Source organism: Mus caroli, unplaced genomic scaffold (genome assembly GCF_978045245.1).
Source record: "Mus caroli unplaced genomic scaffold, Mus_caroli_1 scaffold_8, whole genome shotgun sequence".
In the NCBI taxonomy this organism is placed as follows: Eukaryota; Metazoa; Chordata; class Mammalia; order Rodentia; family Muridae; genus Mus; species Mus caroli.
Window position 1 is genome coordinate 142,058,799 of NW_028227263.1, and position 19,878 is coordinate 142,078,676.

The following is a 19,878-nucleotide window of genomic DNA, read 5'->3' on the forward strand; positions in this document are numbered from 1 at the left end:
TGGAATTATCTACAGGCATAAACTGCCAAGCCTGGCCTCAGAGCTTGATTCTCTACCCTTTACTTAGATTTCAAGAACTGCCTAACATCATGCAATCATGTTTTATTCCCATCCAGACAGGGTCTCATGGAGCTCAGGCTGGCTTCAAACTAACTAAGATGTTTTTGAAGTCTGAGTTCTCCTGCATCTACCTACCAAATGCTAAGATTCCATACAAAAAAATGGACTACCACATCAGCCTTTAGACAATTCTTTTCTTCAGATAATTTTATTACATTTATTTTGTGTGTGTGTGTGTGTGTGTGTGTGCAAGAGGAGAAGGCATACATATCTCAGAGCATACATGTAAAGGTCAAAGGTCAAATTCTCTACTTCCACCATATAAGTCCCAGGAACTGAACTCAGGTTGTCAGGCTTGGAGGCAAGCACCCTACTCAATGAGCCATCTTGCCAACCTGAAACTGGCCTTGCTATACTGCCTAACTTATTTGCAATTACTATGTGTATATGTGTATCTGAATGTATATATGTGTACCGTGTGTGTGCAGGAGTCTGTAGAGACCAGAAAAAGGGTGTTAGATCTCCTGGAACTGGAGTTACAGATGGTTTTGTATAATGAGTACACACTCTGGGTCCTCTTCAAGAGTAGTAAGTGCTCTTGACTGCTGAGCCATCTTTCTGGCTTCCAGTTATCTAATCTAAAGGACATAAGCCAACTGCTCTTACTATGTTCACAGAATTGGGCTGCTTTTGCCACAATCAACATCTGGATATTTTAAACACTCAAGAAGGAAAACTTAAAACTGTTAGCACTAATTTCTTATTTCTCTCTTCCCTTAACCTTCTTCACCCATCCTGGCCCCAGGCAATCTCTTATTTACTTTCTCTCTCTCTCTATGTTTCCATAACCTGGACCCCTCATATCACAGTAATTATGTATCTTTTGACTAGCATCTCACCATACCCCACTCTTCCATTTGCCTCATCTTCTGACACTTTCTATTCTGCCCATGGGCTCAGCCTTTGTAGATCCCAATTATTATGTGGCAGAATATTTTTCACACATCATCTGGGTTTATCCATGTTGACACAAGTGATAAAATTCCCCTCTTCTTAATTTTTATGTGAAAGTTTTATGTTATCTTTTCATGTATGTGTATATATCTGTATGCGGGTATAGGCATGTGTATATACTGTTTCTGTGTTTGTGTGCAGGCGCCAGAAGGGGGTGTCAGAACACTCAGAGCTGGAGTTAACAAGATTATGCAGGACACCCAGCTTATTAGGTGGATGCTGAGATCCAAACTCCAGTCCCCATGATTCGAGTAGCCAGTGCTCTTAATTGTTAAGCCCTCTACAATCTTGTTCTTTTTTATAATGGCTGAATAGTTCTTCATTATGTATGCATACCACGTTTTCCTTATCAATCCATCTCCAGAGTGCATTGCCCTAGTTAAGTTCTTTTGTTGTAATAATAAAACAGTGAGCAAAGAAACTTGAAGAGGAAAGGATCCACCTTGGCCTAAATGTCCTGATGACAGTTCACCACTAAAGGAAGCCAAGACAGAAAATCAAGCATGGTGGGAGCCTAGAGACAGGAAGTGAAGCAGGAACTGTGGAGGAATTCTGCTTACTGGCTTGCCCCCATAACTTGTTCATCCTACTTTCTTATACAACCCAGGACCACCTATCCACGGGTACCACTTTCCACAGTGGATTGAGACCACTCACATCAATCATTAATCAAGAAAATGCCCACAGACTTTGTTACAGGCCAATCTGATGGAGTCATTTCCTCAACTGAACTTCCCTCTTCCCAGATGACCCTAACTTGTGTCAAGGTAACATAAAACCAACCAGGACAGGCACTTAGACTGAGTCTACCTCTTGGTTATTGTGAACAATGCTGTAGTGCATAGGGCACTGCAGGTGTCTCTTTGACACACTGACTTCATTTTCTCTAGGTACTTACCTAAGCATGGAGTTGGTGGACTATGCAGGGGGTGCCTTAACTATGGTATTGCTAAGTTGTGGGAAACAACTGGGTTGCATTAAACCTGCTTGCCTGACTGACCTAGAAGGGATGAAGCAGTAGCCATATTAAACCTGGTTATGATGAGGTCCTCATGACAGCTGACTGCAAGTCTCTAAACATAGTGAACTGTTCCATACCTCTCAGGTGCCCCCAGGCTGGGTCCCAGTGTTGTGTCTAGCATGATCCCCAAAGTCTACCTCAGCAAGGGGAAACAGTACTGTCTATAATGTCAGCTAGGGGTGTGCCTGACCTGTTAAAGTGCTCAGCAAAAGTTTATGTTTGTGGTTTCACTATCCACTCTAGAGTCTCTTTCCCACTGTTGGGGCCTGAGCTATGCTTAACCAGTTTGCCACAGGTTGGTCAGATGGCTTAGCAGGTGTCTCGGCTTCTGTTCTATAGCTGTGAAGACACACCATGGCCAAGGTAACTTGTAGAAGAAAAAATTTCACTGAAGTCTTGCTTACGCTTCAGAGGGTTAGTCCATTATTGTCATAGTGGGGAACATGACAGCATGCAGGCAGGCTGTCTTAAGAGTATTACTGCTGTGAAGGAACACCATGACCATGGCAACGCTTGTAAAGGAAAACATTTAATTGAGGTTGGCTTACAGGTTCAGAGGATTAGTCCATTATCTTCATGGTGAGAAACATGGCAGAGTGCAGGCAGGCATGGTGCTGGAGAAAGAGCTGAGAGTTCTGCATCTTGAGCTGAAGACAGCAGAAGAGATTGTGTGCCACACTGGGCATAGCTTGAGCACGAGACATAAAAGGCCACCCCCACAGGGACACTCTTCCTCCAACCAGATCATGCCTACTCCAACAAGGCCACAACTCCAAATAGTGCCTCTCTCTATGCTTGGCCAAGAATTCAAACACGTGAGCTTAAGGGGTCCATGCCTATTCCAACCACTACACAGACCTACTCTGGAACAGTAGCTGAGAACATCCTGATCCATGGGCAGCAGACAAAGAGAGAATCGCTGGGCAGGTGTGGGCCTTTAAAGCTCCAAAGCCCCTCCCACATCACACCTCACTAACAAGACAACACATCCTAATCCTTTCCAAACAGTTCTAACTGGGCACCAAGCAGTCAAACCTATAAGCCTGTGGGGGCTATTCTCACTTCTCACTCAAATTACCACAGTGGGAAAATATGTTTGACATTTAGATCCACATGGCTAGTAGAGAACTCTCACCAGTTGTATTTTTACCTCCACAAGTGTGGCACACACACACACACACACACACACACACACAAACTAAATACACCTAAATCTTAAAAAAATAGAGCCAGTTAAAATAGTGTAGTGTTGGGAGGACAGAAGCTGGAAGATATCTGTGTATGAGGATAGTTTGGTCTACATAGTGAATTTTTAGACCATCAGAGCTATATAATGAGACCCTACATAAAAATATTAAAATGAAAAAAAAGAAAGAAAGAAAAATGCTTTTTCTTTGCACAGGAGCTGAATTAGGAAGCTTTATGTTTGCATCCATCATTTCTGAGCACAGGCCACAGCTGACTGAGGAGCAAGGGAAAAAAGAAATGCCAGGAATTAAGCCCGATATGAAGAATTTAGCCCTCCCTAGGATCCTGGATGGGGGTTAAATGTTCTTAGATAAAGTTCGCTGAAGATGACTAATTACTTCCATATCAGATCTTTCAGCCGGCCTACCACAATGTTTTCCCCCAGGTACCAGCAATTTAGTTGCTTGACTGAAAGCTATCTAGACATTTCCCCCTTGCCTAAATTCTATCAGCAGCTTCCTGGGAGCAGAATGGGCGACTACCCCAGGGAGGACAGTGACAAATCTGGATTAGAATCATGAGCTTAGTTACCAAGTTAAGCATCTAGCAGGTGTGTGGGTGACACCACTGCTGTGCCTGAGGGCTCACTGGAGTAGATAGCCACTCCCTGGGGGCATCATGTGAGCTGCTAATCAAGCGTCTGCTTCCTCAGCCATTATTGTAACTGTTGTGAGTGCTTTAAATACCCTGCGGCTGCTAAGAGAGTCCCCGATCTAGCCACTGACACCTGGGACAAACGTCAAATCTGACAGCCTCCCCAAGGTACTTTGTTTCTGCTGTTGGGACCACAATTATCATTGTGACTGCCATGCCAACAACATCTCTGATTTGAGTAACTTTCCTTAAGCCTTGAAAGCTTTAGAGAGCCCTTAGTTGATCTTGCCAGTAACTGCTCCAGATAACTCTATCAGTGACCACTCCTGTCCCTTCACAGCTGTGTTACTCTGGTCGGGGAGGAACATCACCAACCGGTGACAGCTAGTGTGTAGTCTTGACTGGCTATAAGCAGGGTTTCTCTCACTATTCACAGAGAAGTCTGGGAGACAAGACTTCCCTGGCTGTGGTTTGAATGAAAAAAAAAAAAAAAAAACGCTCCCTGCCACATAGCCTCATGTAGTTGAACATTTGACCCCCAATTGGTGCTACTGTTTGAAGAGGTTATGGAACCTTCAGGAAGTGGAGCATTGCGGGAGGAAGTACATCACCAGGGATGGGCTTTGAGGGTTTATAGCCTCATCCCACTTCCTGATCTCTCTCTGTCTCTGTCTCTCTAGCTCTCTGTCTCTGTCTGTCTCCCTCTGTCACTCTCTCTCTCACTTTCTCTCTGTCTCTTCCTCTCTCTCAGTGACTGCCTGTTTCTGTCTCAGTGTGTATGTCTGTCTGCCTCCTGTGTGCAGATGAAAATGTGACTAGCTCACTTTCTACTCCTGCTACCCTATCCAGCCTTACATGTTTGCATTGTTTTCCTGATATGAGGGACTTGATTCCCCAGGAATCATAAGTCAAAAGAAACCCCTTTCTTCCTTAACTTGCTTTTGTCAGGGCATTTTATAACAACAACTAACTAACTAACACACCCCTTTTCTGCATTCTGTCATTCATGGTCATGTCGTGTGGGCCACAGTAAAGCCTGTTAATGATTGCATTGCTTAGCTATAGTCTCTATAGTGCATAAAGTGAGTTGGGTTAGTAACACAAAGAGCACAAGACATCTATGGATGCCAGACCCAGGCACACTCAGCAGGCTTGCAGAAGTCAGAGAAGGCATAGCTATAAGCCCCTACTACTGAGCATTCAGAGAGCCTCAGAGAGTTCCTTCCTCCAGCCGCTGAGTGCTGCTGAGAGGTGTCCTGATGAAGGACATCAGAGGGACCCGATGCTAAAAGAGCTGCTTCATGACTTCCATCTCAGTTAAACAAAATGACCCTTAGCCAAGTGAAATAAGGAGAGTTCACTGGGAAGGCCAGATGCACCCTCCTCTACTGTCACCCATCTTGGTGTCCTCCTTTCTGTTTTAAAAACCCACTGAGTCCCATTGGTGCTATCCCTATACTCTTGGCTACGTGGCTATCTACTGATGTGAAATCAGCCTACTGGGGGCCACACCCTTGAAGAACATTGACTCTCCTTCTCTCAGCAGCTATCAATTGTCAATAGATCCTTGGCTGGGGCTGGGATTTTTTGTGCTCACCTTCCTGCCCCATGCTTGGATCTTATCCGACTTGAGTTTGTTCTGGTCTTGTGCATGCTGTAACAAGCACTGAGTTCATACGTGCAACTGTCCTGTTGTTTTGGAAAACATTGGTTCCTTGTGGTCATCCACCTCGTCTGGCTCTTAAGATCTTTCTGCCCCATCTTAGGGCTGAGCACGCCATCGTCTCTTATTCTCTGAACTTTGACAAGTTGTGGGTCTCCATGACCCCATCTACTAGAGAAAGAAGCTCCTCTGAGGGTTGAGAGATACACTAATCTATGGATACAATGATAAGTCATAATATAATATAATATGTCTGTTTAATACTATATCCACTTAGCAGACTAATAGTAGTAGGTTCTCCACTATGGCCTATGACCTTTCTAACTCTAGGTTCTTGATGAGAGTTTTTTGAAACAGCCATGCTGTTTTTCAGTGGGCAAATGGCTAAACTGTGGCACATAATAGAATACTATTCGGCAATAAAAATGAAAGAGCTCCATTTTTTTTAAGCTAAATTGTCATGGCACCAAGCTATCTCCTGGCACCAAAACTCCTGCTCTAAGCGTGAGTCAGAGAAGCTTCTTTTTGCAGTGAATGGCAGTGAATGCAGAGACTCATGGCTGTTCGACATGACTGTTGAGTGCGCAGCCCTAAAATAGGATATTCACATTATTCCCCTTGTAGGCTGGGGAACATTGAAGAAAAGGGGGTAGAAAGAATATAAGAGCTAGAAGATAGGGAGAAGATAGCTGTGAAATGCTTTCTCCCTAGCAGGACCCAGCCGTTGTAATCATGATCTCCCAACAGTTGTGGTCACCTGCAGTGGGCCTTGCACAAGATTGGGCCAGTTATCAGTCAGTTATGGATAGAGCAGTTGCTTGTGATGTTCTACCTTTCTGTGCTGAACTACTGGATACTGACAGATTGGCGGGTTAGGTGTGTCATTGCCTTTAGTTTTGCACCCACTGGTGAGTCTGTCAGGCTCCAATGAATAGTTTTAAACTCATGGTCCCACAGATGGCCCTAATTAAACTGAGTGGGCCACAAAACAAAGCAAAAGAACATGAGTATGAGGAAAAGACTTGTGCTGGATGGGGAAGGGGAATAAAAGGTGTGGCTCAGTGGTAGAGCTCCTGCCTAGAATCCATCAGTGAGAATTTAGGGGAATGGCTCAGTGGTAGAGTCTTTGATATCATATGTAAGCTAGGTTTAATTCTAAGAACCAAATAAAAAGGGGGGGAGTCATTCAACTTTTGGGGACTTCTGAGGGTGGCGGAGCTCTCCTCGGCCTCTTGAGGCTTGATGTTTCGGGAACATCCCTCTGCCTATGAGTTGTGATCATGTCTCTAGTTGTTGCCTACTGCCTGGGTTTGGAACCATGCTATTATTGCTTTGGACTCCACGACTGCCTGGTAATCACCCAGCAGATCTAGTGTCTATAATTACTCCGCTGGCTGTGGGAGTTCCTGGTACAATGAGCCAGCTGGGCTGCAATTCCTCATCTGATCTCAGTGACTGTACATAGTTACAATCTGGTGTCTAAAACCCTGTCATCATTACCCGCCCTGTATAGCAATTTATTTCACTTATTAATAATGGCATTGAAGCTCCTATGTTTTTGTTCCTCTTTTGGATGCTTCTAATGCTATCTTTTTTTCTTACACATGAGAGAAGTTAAGATATCTTATCACCTGGCAAAATAATGTTACCGGCACAAACCTCTGCAGATACACAATGGGAGTATTATAGACTCACCATGCACAGATCTGTGAGGTGTGTACTGTACAACTCAGAGGTTACTATGCCACGTATGTGAGGAGCTCCTTGAGACCCCCATCCCCAACATAGGCATTCAGAAGTCAACTCAATGCAGAGCCATGAGAAGGAAGGGGTGGGAGGCTGCTGAGGAAGGTGGATGAGACTGTTTCAGGGTTGCTGCAATGACAGATCTCTGTGTGAGTAGTTCAGCTATATAAAGGAAGTCTAGGAAAAAGAGACTCACCACTGGAGGTGTCTTCAACTTGGGACAGTTTGTGATGCTTGCTCTTTTACTCAGAGTAACTTCAAAGAGTGACAGGGCCCCATGTGATCTGGGGCCAACCACCTGGCACCTTCTCTCTTCCTACCCCCTTTACTCTAGACCCAGCACTCTGTACTTCCTGAGGGTCTGTGGCCCTCTAGCTCTCCGATGCAAGCTTCTCAACTATCTTTTCCAATCACTTTAAGCAGACTGTGAACAAGCTCACAGCAGCCTGCCATCTGTGGGGAATTCATTTCAAGACACCCAGCAGATGCCTGAAACCACACGAGTATTGAATCTATATATATACTATGTGCCTGCATCCCCCGCAACCCCCTGCCAAAGCTCAGTGTATAAACTAGGCACAAGGCCTAGCAGCCATCACTAAAAATAAAACAGGACAACCATAAAACGCTGTAATAGAAGTTATTACCATATCTTTTGGGCGGAGTATTGTTTTGAGAAAAACTTCATCAAACTACTCAGAGAGGCACATAATTGAAAAGGTATACGCAGTTTACTCCTGGAATTTCCCATTCAGTATTTTGTGGCTATGGGTGACAGTGGTTGATGAGCTGCAGTGAGGTGCAACCATGGTAAGGGACTCCTGGATTGTACCCGTGGTTTCCAATCTTGTCTCTCCTGTTGGTCTGCAGGAATACAAACGTAACCAAGGAGGTTTGTCTGTCTGCTCTCTATCTTGGTGGATACCAGGAGACTGGAAAAGTGTTTGTCAGATTACCCCATTTTATAAAATCCACTGAAAGCTACACGCACAAGCACACACACACACACACACACACAGATAGACACAGACATAGACACTCACAGACACCCCCTCCCACAGACACCCACAGACATCCACATATACACTCACAGACACACACACACTGACACAGAGACAGAGACACACATAGACACATATACACACACACACACACTCACAGACACACAGACACACAAGATTTTAGTAGTTTTCAAGACCCATCTGTCATCACTACTTTCTAACCCCCTCTCTCCTTTGCTGAAAGCGTTTATCTTCCTGACAAGTCTCCCGTGCAGTTTCCATCCGTGTATACGTGTCTTTGTGTGTGTTCCTGACCCACTGCAGGGTTCCTTGTATGAGTGTATTGTTTGAATGTAAAAAACTGCCAAGTGGGGGAGGGTAAAAACCTACTTGAAAGGGATTTTTTTAAAATTAAAACACCATATTCTATTTATCCTAAACATACAAAATTTATTTTAAAAGCTCTTCATGTTGTACACTTAAACTATATACAGTGTAAATAGTTTAAAAAGTATTACTTGTCTAAACTTATCAACTTTTATAAACAATTTTTATAAACATACACACACACACTACAGTTGCTGTATTCCCTGTAATTTGTAACAGGCTCCCAGACATTAGCTCAACTGCTTCCATGATGGAAGTAACTTTCAGACCATAAAACTCAGCATGTAGCCAGTACTGCGTACCAAAATGAAGAACTAACCCATCAAAATTCACAGTTCTAGGATAATCTCTAAATGTACTAACCTTGCTTACCTTTTCACCTCTGTAGTCTGTTTCTGGATAAATGTTCTTGCTGACTGAAGTACGTTAATTCAGGGCATGGTTTTCTTATTTAAAAGCTCACCCAAGAACTGCTTAGTCCATGCTACACTGGGATCCCAAACACCCAGTATAGTTGCAGGCTGGCTGATTAAAATTTTTCTTTTGGCTTAAACCCATGTCTTAGAGGTCTTCTCTGGTAGATACCCCACAACGGTATTCACCCCAATTATAGCACTGATCTTTTTGTACCTCTTGGCTGGGCCACGAGGGGAAGTGCTCCTTGACTGGTCTGGGTAGGAATATTTGGAGACGCACTTCCCTGTAGACTTTCCAACCAGTCATGGCTGAGGCTGAAACTTCGGGAGCCAGGGTTGTGTGTTGACAGCAGGCAGCTGCAACTGTTGTGTAGCTTCTGCAAGGTATCTCTAGAACACTCAAAGTTGACTGTTGGCAAAAGGACAGCTAGGTTGTCCGACTTAACAGTTATCACTTAGACAGATTGTTCCACATCTCCCAACACGCTTATTTATATTCAGGAGGGTAAGTATCAGAGGGATGCTTGCAGTAATAACATAATTTAACATCAGTATTTACTGATGTATGCCACCACATACAGTTTCATACAATTATATTTTTGTTTTTCTGAGACATGTTCTCTCTAGGTAGTCTAGACTGTCCTGAAACTCACTATGTAGACCAGACCCAATCATGAACTCACAGAGGTCCACCTGCCCTGCCTTAGATTAAAGAAGTGCCTCTGTGCCTAGCCCTATACATAGTTTTAATATCAATTATTTACTCTGAAAATTTCATATATGTATACAATGTATCTTGATCATATCCATTCCCCACTACCTCAATCTAATTCTTCTCATGATTTCTCCCAACACATTTCTATTCCAATTTTATGTCTTCTTTTTAAAAGTTTCTGTTATTTAATCATTTGTTCATTTGTTCTAAACCCTAAGTCCAGGTACTTGCTGCCTATGTATGTATGTATGAATGTATGTATGTGAAGTTATGCACTGGGGCATAGGTGAGTAACATACAAGTCATCACTCTTCCACAGAAAAATAATTCTACTTCTCCAAGAAACCATCAATGTCCAACAATTCCTCAGCTACTTGTGAGTTTTAAGCAATTTAGAGTATGTGTTTGTGTGTGTGTATGTGTGTTTGTGTGTGTGTATATATATATATGTGTATGTGTGTGTGCAAACGTATGTTTGTATGTATGTGTATGTATGTGTGTGTGCATGCATGTTAGAGTGTGTGTGTGTGTGTGTGTATAAGTGCTCTATGTGTATGCCATGGCACATGCATGAAGGTCAGGAGAAAATTTTCACGAGTTGGTCTTCTCCTTCCATCTCATTGAGACGGAGTCTCTCTTGCTGTTGCTTCCGAGTGATTTTCCTGCCTCTGCATCTCATCTCAATGCAGAAGTGCTGAGATTACAGACATGAGCTCCCACATCTGGCTTGTCGTTGGTTTTGGGAACTGAACTCAGGCTGTCATGTTTGCTCAGAAACCTTTATCTAAGGAAGCATCTCCCCAGCATCTCTCTCCTGCTCCTGACAAACTTGTGCTCTCAAGGGAATGATTTCCAAGAATGACAGACATGAAGTTGGCACATTACCCCCTCTCATATGGAAGAGCACAAATTCTGAGACGAACTAGACTGGTACAGTGTGTGGGTGTCCTTCTTGGCACCTCGTGCTATTATGTCATCTGTCACTCTTGCCAGAATGCCCCTAATCTCGGGTGATTTGACAGGCTTTTAACAGATTAATTACACCATCATATCCAGGGCAGATTAGAGGTAACATCTTAGGAGAAACCAAGGGGAGTCCATGTAACTGTATAAATGATAGGTAAGGGTGGAGGTTGTGAGATGTGTGCTGGCCTTGGAGAATTGTGAGGAGCAGACTTACATAATTTGCTGAGGTGTGAGGAAAAGGAAGTGTGGAGGACAATGCTGTATTTTATTTTAGACAAAATAAACTAGAAGATTGGAATTCTTATTATTTGACACAGGAATCACCATAGGGAGAGGAGCTTAGGAGAACACCTGTCTCATTTCCATATATTCTCTCTCTCTCTCTCTCTCTCTCTCTCTCTCTCTCTCTCTTCTGTTCTCTTCTCACTCTCTCCATCTCTCTCTCTCTCCCTTCTTCCCTCCCTCCAACCCTCACTGTTTGTATACATGTAAGACACCACCATATCTGCATATCTGATACAGTCTTTGCAAATTAAAATAGATTTTTCTGTGTATATGTGCATGAGTGTGTGCATGTTCAGGTGTTCATGGAGTTCAGATTCCCTGGAATTGTAGTTATAGGAGGTTCTATGTCACCTGATATGGGTGCTGAGAACCAAACCTCAGGTGCCCTGTACATGATAGTAACTGCTGGGCCATCTCTTGAGCTCTATTAAAAAAATTTGTGCATGGGTGTTTTGCCTATGTGTAAGTCTTGTTCTATATGCATGTCTAGTGCCCACAGACGGCAGGAGAGGACACTGGGTTACCTGTGGATAACTGAGATATGTGGATGTTGGGAATTTAATCTGAGTTCTCTGGAAGGGTAGCAACTGCTCTTAACAATTAACCACAGAGCCATCTCTCTAGTCCCCAGGTTTGTTTGTTTGTTTGTTTGTTTTTAAATAAGATTGTTACTATGTAACCCAGGCTGCTCAACTGTCCATTCTCCTACCTCTGCCTGCCTCCTAAGTGGTGGAAGAACAAGTGAGCCCCACCTGTTTTTTTTTTTTTTGTTTGTTTGTTTTGTTTTTTACTTTATTTTTATGCTTTAGTTTTAGTGGTGTCTTTTGTTTTCCTTTCACTAAAACCAAAGTCCTTGTCACCTCTGTTTCAGTGAGTCTTTTCTACCTCTCTGAGTCCACCTAGCTGAGGACCTCATCTCCTGCTGCATCTCCATATTTCCAGTAACCTCACTGTTCAACTCTCAGGTCTCCACCTATCCCATTCTGTGGCTTTGCTGAAGTCCTAGTTCCTGTTCTTTGCCCTCTGTCTTTGTCCCATACCAGCTACTTTCACTTTCAGATTGGGCAAACCCCAGACAGTTGTATTCTCACCCAAAGTATAATCGCCTTTCTCAACTTCCTTCCTTGTTCTATTTTCATTTATTTACTTAGAGACAGGGTTTCTCTGCAGAACCCCAGCTGTTCTCGAACTTGTTCTATAGACCTGGCTGGTCTCCAGCTCGCAGAGGTCTGCTTGCCTTTGCCTCCTGAGTTAAAGGTATTCATCACCGCTGCCCAGTTTCTGGCTTATTTTAAAATTGCAAACTCTTGCTCTTTCTTTCTGTTTTTGAGAGACTCCAGTGTATAATGTTGTGTCTTATTTGCTCTTTTTCCCTGTCGGGGTCCAGCCTCTACACAGGATCAGAGTTCTCAACTGGAATCAGGGATATCTGGAAGGCACATAATAGACACAGACTACTTTTCACTGACAGGCAATTTTTCAAGGCTCTCTCTCTCTCTCTCTCTCTTTCTCTCTTGCAGCTTGAGGCTGCACCACACTCTGCATTCTCCTGTGCGCTTTGCTTTTCTTCAACTTCCACACTTGTATACACCCGTGTGCATTCCCCTTTCACTCACACATACACTCTTCACATTCACCTCACACACACCACATGCACTCTCCTTTCACTCACACACACTCGCCATACACATTCTTCCTTCACTCACTCTTCACGTTATCTCTCACGTTCTCTCTCCTCACCTCATGCACACCTCAATCTCACCTCACTCGCTCTCTACTTGCTCTTCCACCTTTTTCTTGGCCCAGCCTTTTATTGATACTCCAAAAGCAGGTTAAAAAAAAAAGGACATTGTATAGTCATTTCTAAATCAAATTCAAAAGAATAACCACATCCCACAAAGAATCAAGAATTACAGTTGTCCCACAAGGTTTCAAGCTTCCCTGATTCCCAGGCCTATGGCCAAAATAATAATAATTGCAAAATTATCATTATTTAAACTTTAACTTTTGACTTATTATACTTCAGAGCTCAGAGCTCCAAGGTCAGACACTTGCATTTTCCTGTGAAGCTCTGAGGATAAATGATGTGGGCACAGCTGCCAAGCAGTGGCCAGCAAGAATCAAATTAACCCTTAACTCAGTAGTTCTGCTAGCCTTCTGCTTCTGTACATTGCACATAATGACTCTCCTAAGAGTCCCAATGTTTTGACTTAGTTTTACTAATATTTAATTTTATGCATTCTATACTTTCTTATCCAGGAACCACTCTCAAATGTTTTGCAAAACTTATTTCATAACTTCAATATTTTTTCCTTTCTTGAAGTCTCAGTGTTGGCTCTGTCTCATTTTCTAATAATTTCTTCAAACTTTATTTGCAAGTCAAACATGAATCTCAACTACCATTGTGCAGTTATTGCGTTGTTTCCACGATGAGAACAAGCAGCATGCACCTGGGCCTTTAGGATTGTGCTGTGCTGTGCCCCATGCCTCAATGTTTAATTGTTTAAGAATCATTACATCAAGGAACATCTAGTTTCACAGAATTCACCAGAGAAGAAGGAGAAAGAAATAGAAAAGTCAGACATAATAATAGAATAATATACACACCAAGGCCAACTGAAAAGCAGTCATGCACAAATAAAATCTATACGGCCATGGTTCAGGCCTAACTAAGATCAGGAGAAATAGGAACACCTGTTTTCTTTTTTACAAAAAGAGCTGCCATGGGTTACTGAGATGTCTCTATCCTGGCCTACTGTGGGCAGTTCCTTATTTCAGATGGCAGGTCCCCTGGAGGGATGTGTCTCACGCTTCTCAGGCTCTCAAATGCCATCCTTTTTACAAGGAGCTGCTGCGAGCTTCTGAGATTTTTCCATCCCAGCCTGCTGCTGGCATTCCCTGTCGTTGTATACTGTCCTCAGCATTTCCCCAACCTTTTCAGTGTTGGAGATAAAGCCCAGGGGCTGAAACATGCCAAGGCAACTTGCTTTATCACCAAGCTGCATCTCCATCCATTAAAAAATTAATTGTTTTATATGTATGAGTATTTTGCCTTTAATTATATCTATGCACTACGTTTACATCTGGCACCCTTGGAAAGCAAAAGAGGGTATTGGATCCCCTAGAGTTACAGATGGTTGTGAGCTGCTATGTGTGTTGGGAATCTGGATTCTCTCTGGCCCTCCATCCATTTTTTTCTACAGTGAAAAGCTTGGTCCATAGTAAGCTCGGCTGTGGTTTAGGACAGTTAAGAGCAAACCACAGGATGGCTTGTCAGCAACTTTGTCATAGAAAAAGGGGGAAGTAGTCAGAATCAAAATGAATCGATGACATAATGGTGCACAAAACCAGAAGGTCATCTGTGTGAAGCCAGCCTGAGCTGCAGAGCGAAATTCTTTCTCAGATATCCCCTCCCAGAAAATGGAGTTTCGGGCAGGGGATGTAGTTCAGTTATAAGAGGGGCTTACACTTAGCATGTATGCAGAAAGCCTTTGGTTGGAGCTGTATACTACAGCCTGAAGTGGAAGTGGTGGTGAACTCCTACAAAAACTCAAGATGTGGAGGAGGCAGGAGGATCAGAAGTTTCTTGGCTTCATAGAGAGTTCTAGGCCAGCCTGTGCTACACAGGCTTTGAGAAACCAGCCCAACTCCATTTTGTAGTCAGGTACTGTGGGGCATTGGGCTATGCACAGAAGGGCTGGTCTCCAGTCAAGCTGAGATGCTGAATCCCGGGACCTGGTAGTGATAATTTACCTACATGGGACAGAAGGAGTTCACTCATGTCTCCTGGAACTCTGGCTCCTGTCTAAGTTACCATCCCCCACAAGAGAAGCATGGCTAGCAGTCAAGTAGGCAATGTCCCAAACTTCTGACCTTCAGGCTAGACTCCTCCCTAGTTACCTAGCAACAGAAAAGATAGCAGCTCACTTTAAAAGGGGCTGTTTGGCCCCTCCTTTCTCTTTCACTTCTCTCACTTTGTTCTCTTACTCTCCTCTCCCCCTCTCCCTCTTACTCTCTCTTTCTCTCTAGCCTTTCATCTCTCTCTCTTTTCCCCCTTCGTCTCTTCTTGGCCATGGCCAGTCTCTCTCTCTTTCTACCTTCTCTCTTTCCCACTGCCTTTCTACAATAAAGCTCTAAAACCATAGACAGTCTCTGCTCATCAAGGCTGCGCTCACTCTCGAATGCATGGAAACCTCTCTTCCCTCTCTCCCATAATCCTGGGGCTACAGTGCAGGCTGCCCCTTGTCCACCCCCTACCCCCCATCGAGTGGGTCAGAGGCTTGGATGCCCACCCAGGGCTGAGTGGAAAGCGTCTGGCAGCCTTCTGCGTCCACCTGTCCAGAGCATAGGTGGAACTCTGGCCAGATGTGGGTCCTCCCTCCCCCCTCTTCCCCAGGCCCCTTATTAGTTCCCACAAGGTACCACTTTGATACAGCAGCTCAGTGAGGTTTCTGTTTACTGTAAAACTTATGTTTCTTGGGGTTGGGCTGTATCCACCCCTGTAATCATAAAATATCCTGTAACAAATGTTCTGGGAAATTTTTCTTAAAGGCCTGGTCTTTGCTGAGAGAATAAAACAGTAGGCCACTCTTCATTATAGAAAGAAAACCCATTTGAAGACCATTTTTCTGTATAATCACTTCAAAAACATGAATATCAATTTGGAGGTAAGAGACATCTGGCATTTCTTAAATTAGTATTGCAGAGAACGCCATCATTTTTAATATCAGCCAAGATGTCAGTTTTTGTTTGTATTAATGACATGACTGCATATTTATTGAGTAATGTGTGCTATTTTTATACAAGGATACCTGTGCAATAATCAAATGCAGGTATATACTGCCAGTAAAGTTTCGCATAAATCAAAAGCTAAGAAACTTTCAAAGCTTTCACAGCTTTGTCTTCAAGACAGCAGTGGAGCTCCAATCAGAGAGAGCAGTGGGACATAAGGACTGGAAGGGTGGAATTGGTAACAGTGATGGTAGTTGTTTGCACATAGAGTCACAGGGGAGATGGTACCCAAGGCCCTCAGGTATGAGAGTACAGAAGGAAATAAAAAATGGAGATCCAAAGTGAGAGACTGGAAGTGGGGCTTCTAATGTGGCTATTTATTTAGAAATGTTTGAGTGCCGTTTCTTAAAGACTCTTGACTTGGGGTTTTCTGTGGTTGTACTTTCACAAACCCCAAAAAGAGTGACGCTGAAGGCATTAATTCTGCTTGGCAAGGCTTACTCCCATATGGACAAACAAGACTCTGGTGTTCCTGGTTACAAACATCTCAGGGAATATGAATAAAGAGAACCATATCTTCTCGTGCAGTCCACATTGAGAATCTGGTCAGAGGAACATAGTCATTACTGTCGTCAGCTTTTCCCATCAACATAAATCCAAGTGAAAATAACTAATCTGTAGGATTCATATCAGAGAAAACAAAAAATTGGGGGGTTTTTGGAGAAAAGAAAGAGGAACTTCAACCCAAAAGACGCACACATTCCAACAGATGCAAAAAGATGCAACACACAGGAGTAAAAACTCCACTCTGATAAGTCATTACTTCACAACATCAGAAGACAAACAGGATGATGTAACTAGACTGCCAGATCAAGGTTTTGCTGTGCTACTATTAGGCAGTTTTAAACACTGTGATGGTTAGAAGCCCCATTTCCAGTCTCTCACTTTGGATCTCCACTTTTGATTTCCTTCAGTACTCTCATTAGTACAATCATCAAGTGATGATTGGTCCAGGAAGTGGCACTATTAGGAGGTGTGGTCTTGTTGGAGTAGGTGTGTCATTGTTGTAGTGTGATGGTTTGTATATTCTTGGACCAGGGAGTGGCACCATTTGGAGGTGTAGCCTTGTTGGAATAGGTGTGTCATGGTTGGAGTAGGTGTGTCACTGTGGCTGTGGGCTTAAGACCCTCATCCTAGTTGCCTGGAAGTCAGTCTTCCACTAGCAGCCTTTGGATGAAGACATAGAACTCTCAGCTCTGTCTGTGCCATACCTGCCTGCATACTGCCATGCTCCCACCTTGATGATAATGGACTGAACCTCTGAACCTGTAAACCAGCCCCAGTTAAATGCTGTTTTTAATAAGACTTGCTTTGGTCATGGTGTCTGTTCATAGCAGTAGAACCCTAAGACAAACACTAAGTTGAGGAATCAAATAGAATTTAGTCCAAAGAAAGAAAGAGAGAGTTCTTAAACCATTTAACACAGAAAAAAAGGAAGTTTCCAGAGGGTACAAATTAAATAGTATGTCACGAGCTCTGGTTGAGTCAGCTTAAGCCGAGAGGCTTAAAAGTCACTCATGAGACAAAGAGCTTCAAGGAAGCTCTCTTCTTGGAGTCTGGCGTTCCCTTTAACCCATACATTAATTTTCCATTCCCGCGTTAGTCTAGTGTATAGATCCACGTGCTCTCTTTCAGTATTTTCCTATTATAAGTGCCTTTTAAGATTGAATTCTGACATAGCTAAAGCCTTTCGCCAGTGTTCCAACAGTCCTAGAACGTCCTTGAACAAGACCATGGGCTTAAAATTCAGTAAGAATGTAGAAGCTAAGTCACTCCCTTACACAAGAATTTACCATCACTAAGGAAGAAGGAAGAAGTTTCAGACCGAAGGAGAAACCAAAATAGATACTTAGAACTATAGCAAAGTTACACCCATACACACGTATTTACAATGGCCTAAGGGGAAGGTGGACTATACAAGAGACTAAAATAGAAACTATGGCAAGGGCACTAAGCCCTTGACCCTGGCTTCCAAGATTAAGTGAGTCTTGGGTGGAGCCCTTGTTGAGCCCAGTTGTTAACTATGAATTCTATCCCAGGTGGTTCCTGTTAGACCTTCTGTGTTTACATTCGTTTTATGTAAGAATCCAGTAACCTCTTTGTACCTTGCTGGTGTGTCACCCAACTTCCTTATTGTCTTCTACATAAAAAGTCTGATGCTCGATTTGACATTACATTCAGATCCAATACGACCTCTCCTGTGTGTGTCTGTCTGTCAAATTCATCCGACGCTTTGCCCACCCGAGACTAGAGACCTGTTCCACGCAGACAAAGGGGCTCAAAGCGTCTGCGGCAATAGTATCTTGGTGTAAAAATCTAAAATGTGAGTGCTTGCTGACAGGAGCTTGATATAGCTGTTCTCTTGAGAGGCTCTGCCAGAGACTTATCAATACAGATGTGAATGCTTGCAGCCAACCATAGGACTGAGCACAGAGACCCCAATGGGGGAGTTAGGGAAAGAACAGAGGGATTGGAGGGGTTTGTGACTTCATAGGAAGAACAATATCAACCAACCAGACCCCCAAGAGCTTCTAAGGACTAAACCACCAACCAAAGAGTACACATGGAGGGACCCATGGCTCCAGTTGCATATAAGGATGACCTTATCTGGCATCAGTGGGAGGGGAAACTCTTGGTCCTATGAAGGCTTGCTGCCTCAGCATAGGATAATGCTAGGGCAGTGAGGCAAGAGTGGGTGGGTGGGGGAGCACCCTCATAGAAGCAGGGGGTGGGTGTGATAGGGGCTTTGCAGAGAGGAAACCTGGAAGGCAGATAACATTTGAAGTGTAAATAAATAAAACAACCAATAAAACACTAAGACAATTAAAATGTGGAGAAAAACAGCAAAAAGAAAAGAGAAACACTGCAAAGAACTATATGGAAATTCTGGAAATAAAAACATTGATCAAAAAATGTAATATATGAAGCATTGCTGACAGATAAAATTGTACAGAAAAATACCAAAATATCACAGATGAAGGGCAAGATCAATACAGTAATACATATATAAGTATATAAAGAAAATTTAAGTAAGAACGTGACCAAAAATTTTAGGACACATTCAAAAGACAGAATCTACTAATATCTTGGATAGAAGAATAAAATCAAATTGTTGAAACAAGCTTTCCTATGAGATTATTGTCAATAGTTTCCCACACCTAGAAAATTAATAGACATCTAAACAGAGAAAGAATTCTTAACTTCAAATGTGTGGTATCAGAAAAAAAAAATCCCTCTATGACATACCATAATTAAAATTCAAATAAAATAACACTGAAAACGATAAGTGAAAATACAAAGTCACATATGAAGACAGAGACACTGAATAACAGTGGGTCTGTTGTCCGCAATGCTATAAGCTAGGAGAGTGTGAAACAATGAACTTCAAAGTTTAAAAGAAAATAATCACCAACCAACATTTCTAAAAGAAGAATTAAGGCAACTCTAAAATACTCATTGTTACTGTGCATTTGTGTGCATGATGTAGGTGTAAGTATCCGTGGGCATGTGCCATGGTGTGCACATGGAGGTCAGAAGATAACTCTTAGGAGTCAGTTCTCTCCGGAAGAGCCAGCATTCCCCCATTTTAGGCTTATAAGCCATCTTACAGTAAGGACAAATTAAGCTCATTCCTGTTTATGATTAAACCTCTATTTCTGCAGGATTGGGCTATGCCCCACCTGTAGCTTTAACTACAAATGGTTCTACATTGCCTGTTCCAGGAATGGAAATCATGTCTGTTTCACAGAGTTGTTTATAACCGTCTTGCAAGCCTACCTCTGTTTCAATAAGGTTGGTATAGCTATCTTGTTATGACTACCTATTGTTACGACCTCCTTGTAACCATGTCCGTGTCTCAGGAGGTTGTTAGGATTAGCTTACTATGATGGGTTGGTCTGATAACTGTACCTATTCGACCACCAAATCCCATATTTGGAAACCCCCTACCTCTGCACTAAAAAGCCTTGTCT

General features: G+C 42.9%; 1 protein-coding gene across 6 annotated transcripts in view; it reads left to right on the forward strand.

Annotated features, from left to right (window-relative positions):
- Positions 1-19,878, forward strand: part of Lair1 (leukocyte associated immunoglobulin like receptor 1) — a 98,717-nt gene that overhangs the window by 26,200 nt on the left and 52,639 nt on the right. For 4 of the 6 annotated variants that reach the window (XM_085842422.1, XM_085842417.1, XM_085842419.1 and 1 more), the window contains one exon: positions 19,570-19,699. The exons of the other annotated variants lie outside the window; for them this stretch is intronic. The gene's annotated coding sequence lies outside the window, so the exon portion shown is untranslated. The remainder of the gene's footprint in view (positions 1-19,569; positions 19,700-19,878) is intronic. 6 annotated transcript variants of the gene reach the window in all.